The sequence below is a fragment of the Camarhynchus parvulus genome, chromosome 2, assembly GCF_901933205.1.
Source record: "Camarhynchus parvulus chromosome 2, STF_HiC, whole genome shotgun sequence".
Lineage (NCBI taxonomy): Eukaryota > Metazoa > Chordata > Aves > Passeriformes > Thraupidae > Camarhynchus > Camarhynchus parvulus.
Genome location: NC_044572.1, coordinates 28,835,077 through 28,853,370, shown reverse-complemented (window position 1 = coordinate 28,853,370; position 18,294 = coordinate 28,835,077). Strand labels below are relative to the sequence as shown.

Genomic DNA, 18,294 nt, shown 5'->3' with positions numbered 1-18,294 from the left:
ACTTTTTAATTTCAACCCTACTTTAAAATAATTTATTATAATTCTTGTTCTTTTTCTGATGCTGAATTTTTATAGGCTGCTTTTTCAAGCGGAGGAAAATTGTAATACCATTAGTTTGCTATATGTACCTTTTCCTTTCTGCTCTTTCTTTATGCTTCATCAACCAGGAAAATGTTGCCATTTTATTTTCTGGTTTACACTAAATGCTTTTCATTTTCATGGAAGTTTCTAGATTGAATTAATCCCATTTTTCTCTTCATTACTAATTCATTAGTTCTTTAATCAGCTATGTCTGTATTGATACTTATTTAATTGTAATCCATAAAAGTTCTATACTGCCTCTGTGGCAGACATACATTCTGTGTTACCTCTGTCAATTCATGAATCTAGGTAACAGTAGCTATGCTAACTTCTGCCTTTCACATCAGAAATAATGCAGGGAGATGATTATTATAAATTTCTCCTGCATATTTATTTTTTAAGACATTACATCTCACTGTTGGCCTTTCATTAATCCACCTGCGCGAAGCACATGTGCAGGCATGATATTTAACATAACCAATGTGAGCAAAACAAAATCTAGAGGAAATTTATAAAACAGAGGAAGAAAGATTCTACACTCAGGAGTCCCTCAATATCTTTCATTTTGTATTTTACTGACATGAATGACCTCTGCACTAGATGATTACTGTGAATGAACTAAAAGCATCTAAGTTTAATAATTCTGTCCGTCAGTTCTTTTAACAATTACAGGGAATATATTATGCCTCAATTGTTCTTGAACTAAGTTTAAACTATAATAAAAAGCCTTCCTGAAACAATTACATTGGTCATTGAATGTTAAATAGGGATTCTACCATATGTGTTAAAATTCAACAAATGTTTAAGGACATGTTCTATCTTTTCACATAGTTAAGACAGTTCAGTAAACATACATATGGTAATTAATCTTAAAACCATAATTTAAAATTAAATGCATATTTGCAATATATAAATAAATATATCTCTTTTGATGTCTGCTAGCCATATGCTTCTTTTTTATACCCGGCATATATATAGAATGAAATGTAGTGAAAAAAATATGCATATTACTCTTATAATGCTACATCCAGAAGAGGACAGTAAGTACATTTTGCCCCTTACCTCCTGCCCTGGTTAGGTAGTATAATATTTGTATAGACCTCAGTAGTCTTTACATTTTAGTGTTTCAGAATGAGTGAGGTGTTAGACATCTGCATCTTAAGTAATCTTTAACTAAATAATATCTTGTCAGACTGAGCAAACATCTCTCATTTACTATGGCTAAGGGCTCATTCCTGCATCCAGTTGAAACAAATAGTATCTTTCATGTAGATTTTAGAAGCTTGTCAACCCATTGCCCCATTATACCTCTGAAAATACTCCCACTGACCTAAGGTTTGGCCAAGGTCCCTCTTTGAAGTAGGAACAACAGAGGGAAAAAAACCCCAACTGTACATGGAAGGTAAAGATGAGAGTAAGTTGTGAGGAAAAAAAAGGTTTCAATTCACTGAAAGGTACTCTATTATACTGCCTTTGTCCTTACTTCTTTTGTACTTGTCATTTCTTTTTCTAACGCACTAGAGGTAATATTATGAAACCAGAGCTCAGACAAACCCATTAGTAACTTGGGCATTGTTACACCTATATGTCAATCTGTATAACCACTAGGGTTGTCCAGCCTGTAAAGGAAGGATTTGGGGACACCTAACAGTAGCCCATGGAATTAAACGAATGAGGCATCTAACAGGAAGGCAGGGATGTGCTCTTCATCGTTAGGCATGGGGGGGAAGACATGGGGCTATAGGCATAAGTGGAAATGAGAGGTTCAGGCTTGATATATGGAAAACCAACTTCACCATGAGGATGCTCCAGCACTAATCACATTGCCCACAGAAGTTATGATGTCTCCATCTTTTGAATTCAGTCCCTTAGCCTGATCTGATTTCATCCTAACTAGAAATGTCTTGAGAGTCTTTTCAGCCAGAATTATCCCATGATAATTATTCCATGATACATTATTCAAGGTGTGATCTAAAAAATATTCATTGGAGGGGGCTAATAACATCCCTAGTTACTGCCCAGGATGGCACTGGCTCTCTTCTCTGCCAGGACTCAATGCTCATGCTCAGCTTGCTGTCTGACAAAACTCTTGAGGTTTTTTCAACAGAATTGGTCTCCACCCAGGCCCCATCACTGAGGGTTTTTATTTCCCTAGTGCAGGGCTTTGCATTTCATAAGGTTCCTGACAGACCTTCCCTCCAGCATGTCTCAGTCCCTCTGGATAGCAGTCCTCCCTTGGCAGGGGTTAATTAGTTCTCTCACCTGCAGACTTTAGGAACGAGTACTCTTGTGTGTCCGTCAGGTCACTGATAAAGATGTAAGGACATATCCTTTATCCTTAAAGATATAAAGATATATTCCTGGGTAATGACACTTCCTGTTGGCATTTAGAGTACAGCCCATTAACCAATATCCTCTTAGCCCAGCCATCCAACCAGTTGCACATGTATTGAGTTTCCACCAATCCAGTCTGTTATGTCCCAACTTGGACAGGAGACTGTTGTGAGAATAAGCATAGAAAGCCTTGCAAAAGCCAAGATAAGTACCATCCACTGGTACTTCCATTTTTCTCTCATCCATATATTCAGTCAGTTCATCACAGAGGACAGTCAAATTGATCAGGCTAGATTTACCCTTAGTAAATTCATGTAGATTGTTCCCACACATCCTGCTGTCCTTCATATGACTCAGAATGTATTCCAAGAGGAGTCAGCCTAGGATTCTCACAGGGCAGAAGTAAGACTGATCTGTAGCACTTGGATCAAGCAAATAATGTTGTGTGCGAGTGTTAATTCACCAGGTCTGAATTTAGATGCTTGCAGTCTTAAATCTTAATTGCATTAATGAAAGAATAGCTAAAGGTTCTGTTAGAGTATCTGGTATACTGGATAACAAGCCCAGAAAAATAGTTCAGCAGATTAATGTAATTTCCTCTAGTTTCTCAACATTCCTTGATTTTCTCAAGTACAAATGTATGCTCTGTGGCTTATTTTCTTTCAGCTACCCTGATTTTACACACACACACACACACACACACACACACACACACACACACACACACACGTATATGTGACTATATATATATACACATAGAGAATATCAGTAATGTGAGTGATAGTAGACCTACAAATGCCTCTGGGTATTTTGGGTATTTCACAAGAATTTTTCCCATCCCAACTGTGTCAATAGGTATAAGTATATTACGTGTGAATAAGTATATGGGTCAAGTGGACTATACATACTATTCTACGGTATATCATTGTCACTACAATAATTGATGTAAAGTGATATCAGCATAATCTATGAAAGGTCTTGTTTCTGATGAAATGGTTTGATTCCTTTGGAGCCCTATTACTGATTGCTTGTGAATTTGCTGTTTCTGGGAGGGAGCAGTGTAGTCTACTCCATATTGACATTTTCTGATGAAAGCACACGAAATATAGAATTACTGTGAAGAAAGCTGTTTCTTTTTTTCACTTAATTCCATTTTCTCCACAAAATTCTTCATATAGTGTAAAATGTTCTAAGGTCGATGAATCAAATTTTGATAAGACTATTTTTTTTAACAAACTTGGTGAACTACAGTTGTTTCTTAAAACCATATATTCTGAAAAATACTTTCTTTATATATAGCTTGCTGTTACCTTAGCTGATTTCACCTGGTGTCAGACTTCTTTTCAATAGTTTGCACCTTTGATGTAGAGTAATGCCACCACTGAAGTCAGCTTTATAAGCCTGAACCCTGTTTATTTCAAAACCACTAATATACTATAACTGCAGATGACTTTTGCAATATATGAAAAGCAAATAAAACATATTGGAAACTGAGAATAATTTTTCTGTTATGATTCTTAAGTTAGGTGCTTTATTCTTTAATGAATCATATAAAAATGTAGGGCTCCAAGTTCAACATAGTTTTATTAAATGAGCAACTTAAAGTCACGCTTAGCAACAGAATTCATTTAAATATCCAAACACAGATCTAAGTATATAGTATAATAAATTTAATATTTAAAATTCTGGCTGTGGCTTCTAGACATCTGTTATTTTCTTTGCTGTGAGGGAGTGAGCTGTTAACAGACAAACTCTTCGCATATTTTAATCTGCTTATGGTAGGAGCTTGATTAAAGGAGGGGAGGACAGGAGCATATACAGTTTGGGCAGCATCCTGCTTCTGGAACAGGAGGATGGAGCTTTGTATTGAAACCAGAACAAAGATGCTTATGCAAATGTGCTATGCACAAAGGCTGCCACTGAGCTCTGTGCTGAGGAAGCCCTTAGACACAAACCATAACCCATCTATCCCCATCCTCTACCTGTTCTCAAAACAGCATATAATACAGCAATGCTTCTAAAACTAGGCAAGTGGATAGCAAACTCCTAATTGGAAAAAAGAATCTTAATGTTAGAGTCCTTCAGTTGGATATCTTTTACATTGATCTTTCACAGCTCAGCAGTATTGAGTTGGCTTGCACCTGTGTGAGGGTTGTCACTTTCCTAGGACAAATGAAATGCTGAATGAAGGGGTTAATATTTCTTCCTGTATTGTAAGACCTCCAAATTTTTCTTTTGAGTTTTAAAGCTACAAGGATCAATGGATTTGTCATTCCAAATTGCAAATGAACTTGTGGGACCTTTTCCATTCCATCAGGAACTGAAGTTGGACCCCGTTTTAATACACAGCAGAAGAGAACACTAAAGGCCTAAGCTAAGTGAATATATGGAAATTCTGCACAATATAAGAAAATGTATTTTTAATTGGGATCATGTTTTTTTGCAGCAATTTTTATTTTTTATATGACCATGGGTAACTGAGAGTGCTTCAAAACAATTTTTAAGGCAATATTGTGATTCAAAACCAGCCCTCTGCCCCATACCACAAGATGTAACATTTTATTGCAAGGCCTATACAAATTTTGTGTTGCACTGGAATGATTTCTCACAATTAAGTAACTACTCCCTGTATTTCAGTGTTTTGATCCATATTTAGCAACTTGAGGCTCAAATATACTGGGACTGAATTCCTCCCCTGGGAGAAAAATAATCTCTTGAAATCAGTGTTTTAAAGTGTTTAGATTAGACACAGGGAACTAAAGGCAAGTACTTGGCATGTGCAACTGTGAAGCTGGCATTTGGAAAGATATTGATAAGGTTGACTACTGGATGTCAATTTAAAGGCTAATAGGTATGATGCTATGCATCTGAGAACATATTTTTCCAAAGTTACAGAAAAGTTGTTGTTTCTTTTGCTTTTGTGAGAATATGAAGAGAATTGAATGGATTATTTAGAATACAATCAGAGTTCATTTAAGACAATCAAAACCACATCAAAATGAAATTTTAGTTATGAACGCCTTTGTATCACTGAGTATATGGTATAAATATGTACTTATGGCATTATATAACATAAAGTTACATTTTACTTATACACAGGAAGCTCATCTAAATTTTCGAACTCTTGTTAAACAAAAAGTTGGAGTGTCAATGACTTTTGGAAATATGCTAATTCAAAATACTTAAATATCTTTAATGGTGGTGTGGAGAAACTAATTTATAGAGAACAGGTACCATTTCTGCTGAGGAAACCATGTTCAGTGCACTAGGTGAATTAAGGAATTCTTTAAGAAACTTCTCTATAAACAAAATCAGGTTGGCATGGTTTTGCATGGTTCCTAAAATAAAGAGGATTCCAATAATTTCTAGCACTTGTGTCTTATGAAAATGAAACTCTTTAGATGCACATTTTGGAAAGGAAGAATGGATACAGGTACAAAAGTAAACCAAAAAATGCTGGTAAATATTTTTTATTTTCAAATTTTAATTGATTTATTATATAAAATTATTAGCAATATACTAAATTTAATCTACATTGCCTACAACATCTTTCAAAGCTAGTCTTTTAGCGCCATATATCAACAAAGTGAATATAAATTAATGTCATTATAATTAAACATAGAATCAGGTTCCCAGCTTAAGTTCTGAGGCTTATCACTCAAGACTTGGTGAAGTCGAAGTTGGTAGTGTACAGAAATCTCTCATTAAACACACTGGGAACCTGTCAGTGAAAGTTTGATGAGCTCCCTAGTTCTGTGAATTGCTAAATGGTAGGCACTGGCACAAAGACATTAATTTCCATGCCATTGGTATTCTGGTCCCTCATTTTTTTTTCTTTCTGAGTAAATCTGCAAATTCTTACAGGCCCTAGCTGGGTTATTGCTACCCTCAGAGAGGTTGCAAAACCGGTGCTGGAGGAAAGCGGGGGCCCAGGGCAGCGTTCCGCGGAGCGGGCTAAGCGAAGGTCCCTCGGCCGGACGGAGCCTGGCGAGCCGGGCACGGCGGGCTGCTGCTGAGGCGGCTGCCGGGCGCCGGGCCGGGCACTGGGCCGGCCTGGCCGGGGCACGGCGCTGCCGAGGACCGGACGGTGCCGTGGCAGGGACGGCGCAGTCTCTCCCAGCTCCTTGAGCCGCGGGCTCCGGCGGCGCAGTGCCCGCGCACCTGCGTGGGAGCCGCTCCGCGGCCGCCTCCTTTCCCCGGCGCCCCGCGGCAGCTCCGGCCGGGCAGGTGGGAGCGGGGCGGGCCGCGCTCGGCCCTCCGTGCCCGCGCCCGCTGCCACAGCCCCGCCAGCTCGCAGCGGGCAGCGGGGAGGGCGGCTGGCATCCCTGGGCGGTCGCCACTGGCGGGGAGAGCCTGTAAACTTTGGGTAAGTGTTGCACGGGCTTAGCGCCTCTCTGCGCGGGGCAGCGGGTGGAGAAAGGGGAGCGGAGCTTTGCGGAGCGCTGCGCGGGTCTTGCCGCACCGCTGCTCCGGCGCGGAGCGGGCGCGGAGTCGGCGGGCGGCGCCCGGGGGATGCGGGCGCTGGACAACAGGTACGGCAGCTGCGCGGGGGCGGGAGGGGCTGCGGAGGGGGTGTCTCTGTGTGTGTATGTATGTGTGTGTGTATATGTATGTGTGTGTGAGCGTGTGTCGCTTCTCCCCTCCCCCTGCCGCCCGGCCGGGAAGGGGGTGGGAGATGTGCTGGCGCACCGCCGCTTAAAACCGCGCCGCCCGGAGGCGCCTGCCCGTTCCCGAGAGGAGGGCGGCTGCCGGCTCCGCGCTGTGCCGCGGAGGGCGGCGAGAAGCGGGGCCGGGGGCGGCGGTGACCCCGCGGGGCCGGGGCCGGGCGCGCTGGGCTGCGGCAGCCGGCGGCGGGGCGGGGCGGGGGGCTGAGGGCGGCGGTGTCGCCGCCGTCGCTGGCGGTGGCCCGGCTGGATGGCCGGTCCCGCGGCTGCCCAGGGCGCCGGGCTCTCTCGCATCCCGGGGCCGAGCGTTCCCTCCGCCCGCATCGCACTGCAGTAAGTTCGCGAGTCGCTGGGCGGCTGGAGCGGTGGGAGCCGCGGAACTGGGGGGCCGCGATGCGCGGCTGGGTGTCTGGGCGTAGTGGAGGGGCTAAGCTGAAAGTTGTAGCTTACCGCGGTGTGTTGAATTTGTCACGACGCGTCGCTTTGGTTTCTAGTTACTGCCAATTTGCCTCGTCGACCTGTATCACTTTGCTCAACCTCAGTCAGTGTCCTGATGCTGCCCCTGATAGCCGGGTTCACAGCGGTGAAGTGCTGAGGCATCCAGGGTAGATGCGAACACAGCGAGGGCAGGAAACAAAAGATGCAGATACAAACTTAGGCTTTAAAGGTTGCTCTTCTTAAACTTCACGCGTTGATGTTACGAGCTCATTGTTGTGTTTTGGGTTTGTTTTGTTTTGGTGTTTTTTGTTTGTTTTGTTTGTGGCCCAGTGTTTTTCTGATTGTTTTCAAGAACAGTTTTATTTATCAGAGGTGAATGTAATTACGTTTTTCATTGTGAGTGTCCTGTTTTGGAGATGGATTAAAGGTTTTCTCATCAGATTACTATATTGTAGTTATTATTTTTCTGGTAAACAAGCAGATTGTAGGATCTTCAGTTCTTCATTGTTTGACTGTTTTTCTACAGATTTCGGTAGAACTTTATTAATTTTCAAAAGCAGTTTTGTCTGGTTGATATAAAGTTAGAAAAAAAATGGAAAACGTATAAAACCCTATCATAAAATAAAAAAGGCAGTGCAACAGGATGGGGAAAACCAGTAATTGTAGCAGGAGACGTAGTCTTTTAAGTTTTTATAAAACCTACTCAACATTTCCTACTCCCGTTTAGGTTAAATGACCTAATGTAGCAAGGTAATAGTTTTTCTTTGCACTTGAATGGTATGATGCACATATTTAGAAAGTCATTATGCGTCCGGGAAAAAAAATCCATAGCAAGAACCTAATATGCATTCCCAAATGACTGGACTTGTGCTATGCTTTATGGATAACATGACAGGAAATAAGTCCCTTGTTTCTCTCCAAAGTGGTAATCCAGTATTACTCAGAGCCTGAAATGTCTATCTAGTACAGAAGGAAAACAAGCATCAAGAAACATGGGGCATCACAAAGCAGCACTTTCCTCCAGGGGCTTCTCTTGCCTCTTGTTCATTCGTCAAGGTAGAAGGACTTTGTTGTTTATCGTGGCAGGGAAGACCTGGAACAATTATCCAATGGTCTGAAATGGTTGTGGAGCGATATGTTTTACACTGTGAATTTGAAATATTTGTGTACAATTGTTAATCTAATTTAGGGGCCTGCAAACATCAGATGTTGCTGTTCTTAGGCAGGTTTAGGAAAAACCTCCTTTCTTATACTTTTTAAGGAAGAAGTATATATGAATGGTTATGTACCAGCTGAAATAATCTTTTATAAACACCTATAGGTGTCTTGAACAGTATTCAGTAGCAATGCATGAATGAACCGATATTTTTAAGACTTCATGCAGTATGAAAGTTATAAAGTTAATTGTTTTAAAGAGCACTAGATACTAGGTTTTTACTTATAAGGAGGTTCTGCGCTGTTTCTGCTCTGGAACTGTCATTCAGGTGTCGCTATAGGATGGGTCTAGGTACCCTTTGTCTGTGGAATGAGATCAGTGGAACAGGAATGAAGAGAATGATAAGAGAGTTGTAGGAAACCTGTTAGAACAACATTTTGATAAAGCAGAGTGTAAATAGCCCATTTGGGAGTAAAGGTAGTAATAGGTTAATACTGGAAAACTTCAGTCACCTGGCTGAATAGTTGGACTGGGCTTCTTGTGTTTTGTGTGTGCATGTCAGCAGCACTGAGTTCTTGTGAGTGGCGCATATAGAATGAATGGTAATAGCTTAAAGTCATGCATTATATTTAGTGTAATAAAAACTAACAGCATATAGCATAGAATCATGGAATATCTCAAGGTTTAAGTGATCTATAAAGATCATTGATTCCAACTCCCTGCTCCTCACAGGACTAACTAAAACTAAACTGTGTGACTAAGAGCATCGTGCAGATGCTCCTTGAGTATAGATAATACATGATGTTTCATTCTCTTTGAATTGTTATGACCTCTATTAGATCATAAGCCTTCTGCATACAATTTTAACAAGTCTTTTTAAGGCCTCAATGAGAAGTGGATGATGAAACATTTCCATCTGTATGTGGAATTATGGAAGAGTGGTGACAGTTAGGAGAGAGTGGCTTACAGAAACAGTTGGTCTTGTTCTGTGGTTTGGTGTGCTGAATCAAGAGGATTTCAGCCAGAATTCTACCTATGGAAAGAAGAAGCTCCTTGTGAAAGATTTTTATGTTTATTTTTAAGTTATGATAAAGTCCTCCCAGTCAAATCTGAGAGACATCAACACCATGAAATGCTGTGGAAGAAAAGCATACTGGCCTCCTGAAAGCTCCCTACAGCTTATTCCTTTCAAGTAAAGTTTGCAGCCTGCTTCAGGGATTCCCACCTGAGCTTTGCATTACTGTCTAAAGTGAAAAAGATATTAAGAATATGGACTACACCTTGCTCTGGATGTAATTCCCAATTTCTTTTACACTTGTGTAGATTAGGTTCCAGGTGTTACTCTGAAGGAATTATAGCATGCCACAGCCAGGTTAATCAATAGAAGTTGGTATACAAGGTTAGAAACAAACATTTTATGACAAGAATTCCATGTAAAGACCCTCTTGACCTTCAGCTGTTTCTTCAGTCAGTTTTTTGTTTCCTGTAGCACTTACAAAATAATTAGTAACAGTAATAGAAGACTTAAGACAACTACTTGTCCATAGTATCAGTTTTTCATAACAGTACTTTATTAATAATTTTCTCTTCAGAGACTTCTTTTGTAGCTAAACCAGCAAATTGACAGTACTGGAAAGCTGAAGAAGTGACGTGCTGGGTCCCACTGAGAAGAGTTTGATGTTTGTAGTTATTTTTAATACCTTGCCTAAAAGAGTGAAAAAAAATAAAGATTTGGGCTTTGAAACTGATATCTTGATTTTGTCAACCTGACCTAGTTTTCAGTACACTAATAATGCTCTTGCCATGGATAAAAATGAACTTACGCAGGTAAAGTATTTAGGCTAATTCAGGAAGTTGAGAAATAAATATTTATTTAGTTGGAATTGAGATGAGTAGCTGTCCCCAAACACCCTGTAAAACAGCTTTATGCAATGTAGAACACATTTTCTTTTTTAATTGTTTCTGAAGAAAATAAGACTTTTCTGAACAATGTTTGCAGCAGTTTAGCCCTGAAGGGATATAGTTAGTTTGCCACAAGTTTAAAAGCTTAACAAATGTAAGTATTTGGAGGCTGTTAAATTATTTCTTGTCCTACCCCTTAATACATGTTTGGAATGTGAGTGTACAACTCTGGCACTATTGTTTTGCCCTAAACAATTTTTTAAAAAGTAAATAAAGAGAAGCAGAGTTGTAGACATGTTTGTCAGTTCAGTGTTGCTAATTAGACTTCCAATTCTGGGGAATGATTAGCTTTTTATTTTTAGATGTTTGTTGTTTACTGTAGTAAATCATGACAAGAATGAACTCTAGATACTTCTTTCTTCTTTGTTAAGGATTTTAGGAATGACTTTTCTTATGGTGGCAGAAATAGTTAGCTATACAAATGCCATGAATTACTTAATTATCTTTAGGTTGGTTTTCAGCTGCTTTTTGATTACTTGGTTTGAAATTGTTATCTTTTTTTCTTCATTAGACATTCAGTGAGATGTCTAGTGCTCAGTAGCTGTAATAGGAAGCTCACTCTCTAGTCCTTGCAGTAGTAACAATCTCAAGAGATGTGATGAAAATTTTCACAAAAGTTTATGTTGGTGCATCCAAATCTGTGAGCTTTCTGCTGTGATATGGTGCTTTGCTTGCCTTTTGGGTTGCCTTGTGGTTATTTTGAAGCATTCCCATGTGTTGGTGGTTTAGTTGGGCAATGGGGAAAACTCACACAGTTAATAGAAATTTCTTTTCTCCTTTGTCCTTTAGAACATATTGTGTAAAGAAAAAGCAATGAGTCAGATTCATTCTCTTTGGTCTAAATTTTCCCCAGGTGGACACTTTTGATTTATACACTGGTTTGAGTTTGGAAATTACCTGAAATCAATCCTGGATGCTCTTGAAGTGTATGTGGCTTTTCCATGCAGTGACATAATTGTATGTTTGTGGTCTTAGAGAACTGAAAAGCTAACTTTAAGTGAATTAGAGGAATGGCGAATAGTAAGGCAGCTGTATCAACCTAGGAGAAAATCTTAGGTGGTGTGAAATTAGCAAATTTTGCTGTCTTGTCTTCTGAAAGGAAAAATAGTGTTTTCTTCTAAATCTAGAGCCTATGGCCTAGACATAAGAATATAAACCACTGTGTCCCTAGACTCAAGGGTCTGTTGCTGCTTTTGCCTCTTTAATTGTGGATTTTGTCCTGTTTCCTGCATGAATTTATGAATTAATCAAGTGAATGGGAGACAATATTATGCCAGAAATAGGTTTTAAGAAAGGAAGAAAGAAAAATGAGAATAAAGAAAAAAAAAGAGATAACATTTATAGCCAAAAAAACTGATACTGAAGTAGGTGAAAACTGAAAGATTCGTGATTACAAGCAGGAATGAATTAAGCAAGCAAAGGGAAATAGAATTCTTACCTTTTAAAATTTTTTTCAATTATTTTTTTCTATTTAGTCATCAATGAAAACCTTTTTCTAAAATTTAAAATTCATTGAAAAGGTTTAGGTTTATAGATGTGAAATTGATTTAATCTCCTTTCTATAACCACATTACTGCTTTTGTACACCCCTAGAATATTTTACTCAATATCTCTACTTTGCTGATTTCTTTGGATTTTGATAGCTTGGTCATAATTTAGAAATAAAGTTTTTAAAATGTTAAAAATATATATTAGTGTGTCTATTCTATCTTCTGTTCAATAGCTGAATACCATCTGGCTACCTTCTGTCTCTCCTGTTATTACTAATGGAAAGTCAAAAGCACCTGCTGGGGGAAATTTTAATTTTAAGATGAGCATCCTTTATAGGTCAGTTGAAGCACATTCTGAATGTATCCAGGTCTCTCAATTCATTATAAAGGGTGCCTGGCTGGTGTGGCTTGTTCACAGTTTAAAATACAATTTTGAGACATCCGTCTTTGTGTGAGATAAATTATACCCTTGGATATTTTCTCAGCTAGGAAGGTAAGGAAGAATTGAACTCCTAAGACAGTGTCAAGTCTTCTCAATGCATTACTGAATATAAACACAGAGTAAAATAGCCTTAAAACAGTAGTTCATTAGAATGGGCCATGTACCAGAAGTTAAATATCAAAGGACCTATTTTTAAACATATCTAAATAAACAAGTAGTCTGGAGCATTTATATTTTTCTTCATGTCCCAAAAACATAACAATGGCATGTTTATACCAAAAAGTCTGTCTTAATTCGTTTTTAATATAAAATATTCCAGCAATGCTTTTTAATGAAAAATAAAATTACAGACTTTTCTAGAAATCCTGGATTTACTTTGAAAATCTGAAGCCTTATGCATTTAGGTTTACTTTGTTCTACATATCATACACATTGAAAAACTACTGGATCTGTGAAAACGTTTGTCTTCATATGCTGTTGTAAATTTAAAATTGTGTAGTACTGCAGCTGCTTCTGCTCAGGAAGTACAGTGGGTCATTTTGTCTGTTTTTACTTTAAAAGCACCAATGAAAATGTTTGGGTTTAAACAGCCTGACAGCTTCTATGTCAAAGAATTCAAACCTTCTAAGCAATAGATGATCTCATATAACAGAGATATAAAAATTTGCACTGCCCTTTGTTAGGCTTAGTGCTGTTGAAACAACTTATTTCTTAGAAGTAGAATGACTGGAGGAATCCTGGGAAAACTCCCAGCTTTGAATATTAGATGTTGTTAAAAACAGTATAGTACTCTGATAAGAGTGTTCTTTTACTTCCTCTTTAAATTTAAAATGCCAAGTGGTTATTTTCTTTTCCTCACATTGTAAAATATCATGTTCAGTTATGAAATGTTTTGCTTTTGTAAATTCAAAATAGTTCCTCGTAGAAAAGCTTTATGTTCTCAGACTTTTTCCTATAAATATTCACCCAGAAACTACAAAACCAGCTTGTATGAGTGTTCAGTATATTTTTCTATCCTGTATTGCACAGTACACCAGGGTGGTGATTTTTACATATCTCTTTTGGCATTGAGAAAAAGAGTCTTGATGAAGCTCCAGTACTTATATCTAGTTGCCTATTCAGTGAACAAGAACTTGAACAAGTCTCTTCTAAGAATTTTTGTCTGTTCTTATTTCGATCTGCTGAGCTGTTGAAGTCAGGGTAGGTCATCTGTCAATGACAGATGAATTTGTAGAATCTTATGGTTTTCTGGAACATATTCAGTCGTATTTCAGTGGAGTTTAACAGGCAGGTAACTGCAAAGGAAACTAATAAGAATATGTGAGCTATAGAAAAAAATTGTATACTTTTAAGAGCACTCCTACAGGGTTTAGGCCTTACTGCCTCTGACCTTAGTTCAGGGCACATGCCTGATAACTTGTCGCTTCATGAAGCTTTTTCATGTTGGATCTTACATTTGTGACTCAAAGTGCTGTCCATCTAAAGGAAGAGATGACCCTTTCAGTACCCTAATGTGATGATATATGGAGACAGTGAGTTCTGCATGATTAGTCCAGGACCCTGACTAAAAGGATAACGATTCCTATGGGGGTGGAAGAATGCTTTCATCATCTAGAAACCTTGAGAGCTGTAATTTGTTGATAATTCATCTACCATCTTAAAGTAAAATTAAATAAAAGCATTATTTGCTAAATCTAAAATAAACTACTGTGAAACATGGACTTAATGACAGCAGTTGTAGAACTTAGACATTACAGCTTTGTTTATTTGTACTAAAATCAGATCAAAATCTGTGTATCCTGACAGGTTACAACTCTTTGGGTTTGCTATTCGGTCAAGCTCCAGTTTGTCTTGCATTATTTACATTCTTGGCCAATTTTCACTGGAGAGCATCACAAGCAGGAAAGGTTTTCCAATTCTTGTACATATTTCTTGTCGCGTTCTGCAGTTTTCATTCAGATTCAAATGCTTCATCCCTTCCCCATATAGAGTTTTAAAATTTATTCAGGAAAAGTTTCATTACTCCTCCCCTGGTCTTGTTTGCTGCTCTCATTCTTTGGAAATGCAAATATGTATTTGACAGAGCAGGTGCCAACTCTTTTAAGCTGAGAGCAAATTATTAACCCATGAAGGAATGAAATGCTGTTCCTCTTCAGGGAACTTGATGCCCATATTCCAGTATGAGATCTTGTTTCTGAACCTTGTGCTTTTCATATCAACGTGTATGTTCATAACTATGCTTCATAATAACAAATGAACATTACTCACATGTGTAGATAATTATTGCATGTTAATATCAAAATTTATTTTCATCCAGCTCTATGTATGAAGGACATGTGGACAGTGTACAGAGATGCATTTAACCTTGTGTGTTTACTTTCTTTATATAACCTGAATGTCTCAAACACCTTAAACCAGTGTCTTCTACAGCCATTTAAATGTTTTAGGGATTTGCAAGAAATAGTGTGGCTGTTTAAAGGAAAGTTCCTCGTGCAAAGCACAAAGTTCGGAGAGATTTTAAACTGTTAAAAAATCAAGCATTTGAAGGCAGAATGGCTGTGGTAATGATTTTCAACCTGTGGGTGTTGAAGAAAAGAAGATAATACTGAGTCTTACCTTGCCTTCAATGATGTTGTCATTGATTCTTCAGATTTAACACATACTCCACTGAATCTTTTTTAAAGATAGCCTAAGAGAATGGAAGAACAGGAGGGAAGGGTAGTTCATGACTGCATAACCATTCTGTCGTAATAATTTAAAAGCCTCATAATACTATTAAAGACCTTAAAATGGTTGTAAATAGCATGATGAAGACCTTACGCATGATCATTAAGTTTATCATGGAGAGGAATATTGTGTATTGTAGATGGATTCTTCTGAAGAGTTGATTATGCAATTACATTCCTCAATATAGTTGAAGTTGGATTCTATAAATGATGGCAAGCACAATTACAACTAAAAGGAATATTTTCATTGGTTATTATTTAGATATTTTTTGAAAACTATATGTTGCCAGTAAAATACTTTGTTTGTATGCCGCTTCTCTGTTTTTGTGGGAAGTATGTGTTGTGTATGTGGCAAGTGAACACCCACATTACATAGTGTGGTAAACATTGTAGCATTTAGTTATTTTTTGCAGAGAAAAAGAATTTCTCTTCATCAGTTTGTCTGGTTTTGTTAATTTGTTTGGGTGGGGGGGAGGGGGTGTTATTTGCTCGGGGTTTTTGTTGGGTTTTTTTCAGCACACTTTCAGTACTGAAAGTTCACTGTGGTTTATATATATCCTTATCAAGGTACTATTAGTGGGGCAGGTGAAAGGGATCGTTCTTCATCCTTCTTAAAAGCATAAGGATAGCTTTGCTGGATGAAAGTCTGTCTGGACTATGTATGGTGTCCCCAGTGATTATCACAAAAAGAACAGAAGAATAGACTGAGGATGTCCAGAGTGTTCCTTCAGGTTTCAACACTCTGTACACATTTATTATTTTACAGCTATCTGAGATAGGCCTGTTTCATTTTGAAGATGGAAGAATTCTAGTGTGCTCTTATTTTTTATGTTCGCTCTTTTTTGTCATCTTTTTCCAGTTCTGCTGTAATCAGTTTGAAAATCAAAAAAATCTCTGCATGTTATTCAGAATGCAAGCATATCAGGGATCTTTACAATGAAATACATTGTTTTATTCTGAATACTTTTATTTTTGAATGCTGTCAGGCACTGAGCTGATCTTTTCTGATTAGAATTCAAATTTTTATTATGTTTCTGAGTGGCAGTTCATCAGTGATGAGCTCCCTGGTCATCACTTTAAGTGTATTGCTATGACTTTTTTAATACATATTACTTTAGATTTATCAATGCTGAGGTATATAATCTATTCCAGTGGGAAGTGAAGGATAGCATTAGCAAGCAAGAGAAAGGACAATCAGACTATTAGAGGATTTAGTACCTATATCATACCTAAATTCCGTCTCAACTCTGTAAATATTTTCCTGTACCTGTCCTTAAAAACATTTTGGTGCCTGTGTAAATATTTTATTGGTATGGATATAATAACAACTAGAATTATGACTTACTAATCCATTGGAAAAAGGCTGGTTTTCATTGTGAATAATACATATTGAACTTATATTTTTAAAAAATACAATATAATGTGTCACACCTCTTGCATAAATTTACTCATATAAAGAATTATTAAAAACAAAAATATTTTTAAAATATTTTTGAAAGTTTACTTTTTTTTGCTTTTCTGTGTTTTCCAATCTTCTAATCTTAACATAATACAAAATATTCTGCTGCCTAGTCCATAAATACTTGGACTTCATTAATTTAGAACATGGGTGTGTTTCTATAAGTGTGCATGCCTTCTATATAAATTTCTATTGACTACATGCTGAATATGGCAGCAAATACTCATTGCAGTTGTGAACATGATTAAATTTGTAGCTGTCAGAATCCATCTGACAGCTTAGTTACTTACAGGAATTGCACTTTGAAGTGGTAGCTGGAGAAACAGTTCTGACCCAAGTGATTAACCCTGGCTAGGGTCACATTAGATCTGAATGAAGTCCAGTACAAGAAAAATGTTTTTATTTCCCTCATATGCCCAACAGAAATCAGCTCTGTAATGGGGGCTATGTGTGTATGGATTACTACTAAATATTTGGCATTATATTGCAATATTTCTGTGATTATTTTTACAAAAATCAACATCACCATGGTCATCCTCTTTTTATATAGCAGCGGGAATGTGGAGTTGGCATTGGTCACATGGACCATTGTTCCTGGTCATTTACAGCCTGAGGAAACATGACATTAGATGCCTCATACAGATTGGGGTTCACTGAGCCTCAATTTTGCACACCCTTACCAGAAGCCACAGAATTTCTCTATGGAGTATAAAACATAACCTAAGATTTATAATATAAGACTAGGTCATTAAAAAAATAATGTTACAAGAAGAGAGGACCAAATCCTCAGATAATTTTAGTTTAGAATAAAATCTGATACTGAGTCTGTCTGCTTTCTGTGCTCATCTGTGAAGATACTTAAGCAAAACTGTTACTGTCATAATTTTTAAGGTCTCATATTTTAAATACCGAAGAAGGTGTAAACAACATTACATCTTAATTTTTAAGTGTGACTGTTCACACTGGGAGGCTGTTTCCAAGGATTGTACTTCTGTGAATTTGATGATCACACTTAATTGAAAACAATATATTTCACATAAATTATTCTGTATGAACGACTCATCATTATTTATAATGCTTGTAAATAATAATGCTTATAAAGTATGTAGCTTGGAATGACATCATTTCTTAAATCATTTTAGTAAAAGTTACAGTTCTGTGACGTGTTATATAAATCTAAGAGAAATATTGTCTGGTATTTCATAGTCTGAAGTAATGAGATAGACCTGTGCCCCTTGTTAGGTGTACAGTAAAAGAATTTACATTACAAAGAAATCAAGGCAATTTTAGCTCAGGAAAATATGTCTTTAGTAAAAACTATTGAAAAGTTTCTGGACTAGTAAAATTAATGAATACTGAATGCTGTCAGATGACTGTATTAGTCTGTATTAGATCTGAACTTAAGAGGATAAACATGATGAAGCAAGGTATTGGTAAATGAGGAAGGCTGATGCTGTCAGATGCCTGTTCCTACTCCTTTTGAATATTTACTTATATTAAGTATATTTACTTAAGTATATTTACTTATTCTAAATATACTGA

At 37.7% G+C, this 18,294-nt stretch overlaps 1 protein-coding gene across 5 annotated transcripts in view; it reads left to right on the top strand.

Moving 5' to 3' along the window:
- The window catches only part of DGKB (diacylglycerol kinase beta), a 389,721-nt gene that overhangs the window by 52,979 nt on the left and 318,448 nt on the right, over positions 1-18,294 (top strand). For 3 of the 5 annotated variants that reach the window (XM_030944041.1, XM_030944042.1, XM_030944038.1), the window contains exon 1: positions 7,284-7,412. The exons of 1 other annotated variant lie outside the window; for it this stretch is intronic. The gene's annotated coding sequence lies outside the window, so the exon portion shown is untranslated. Of the gene's footprint in view, positions 1-6,673; positions 6,782-7,283; positions 7,413-18,294 lie in introns of those variants that run through there. One more of the 5 variants, XM_030944040.1, reaches the window with a different exon arrangement.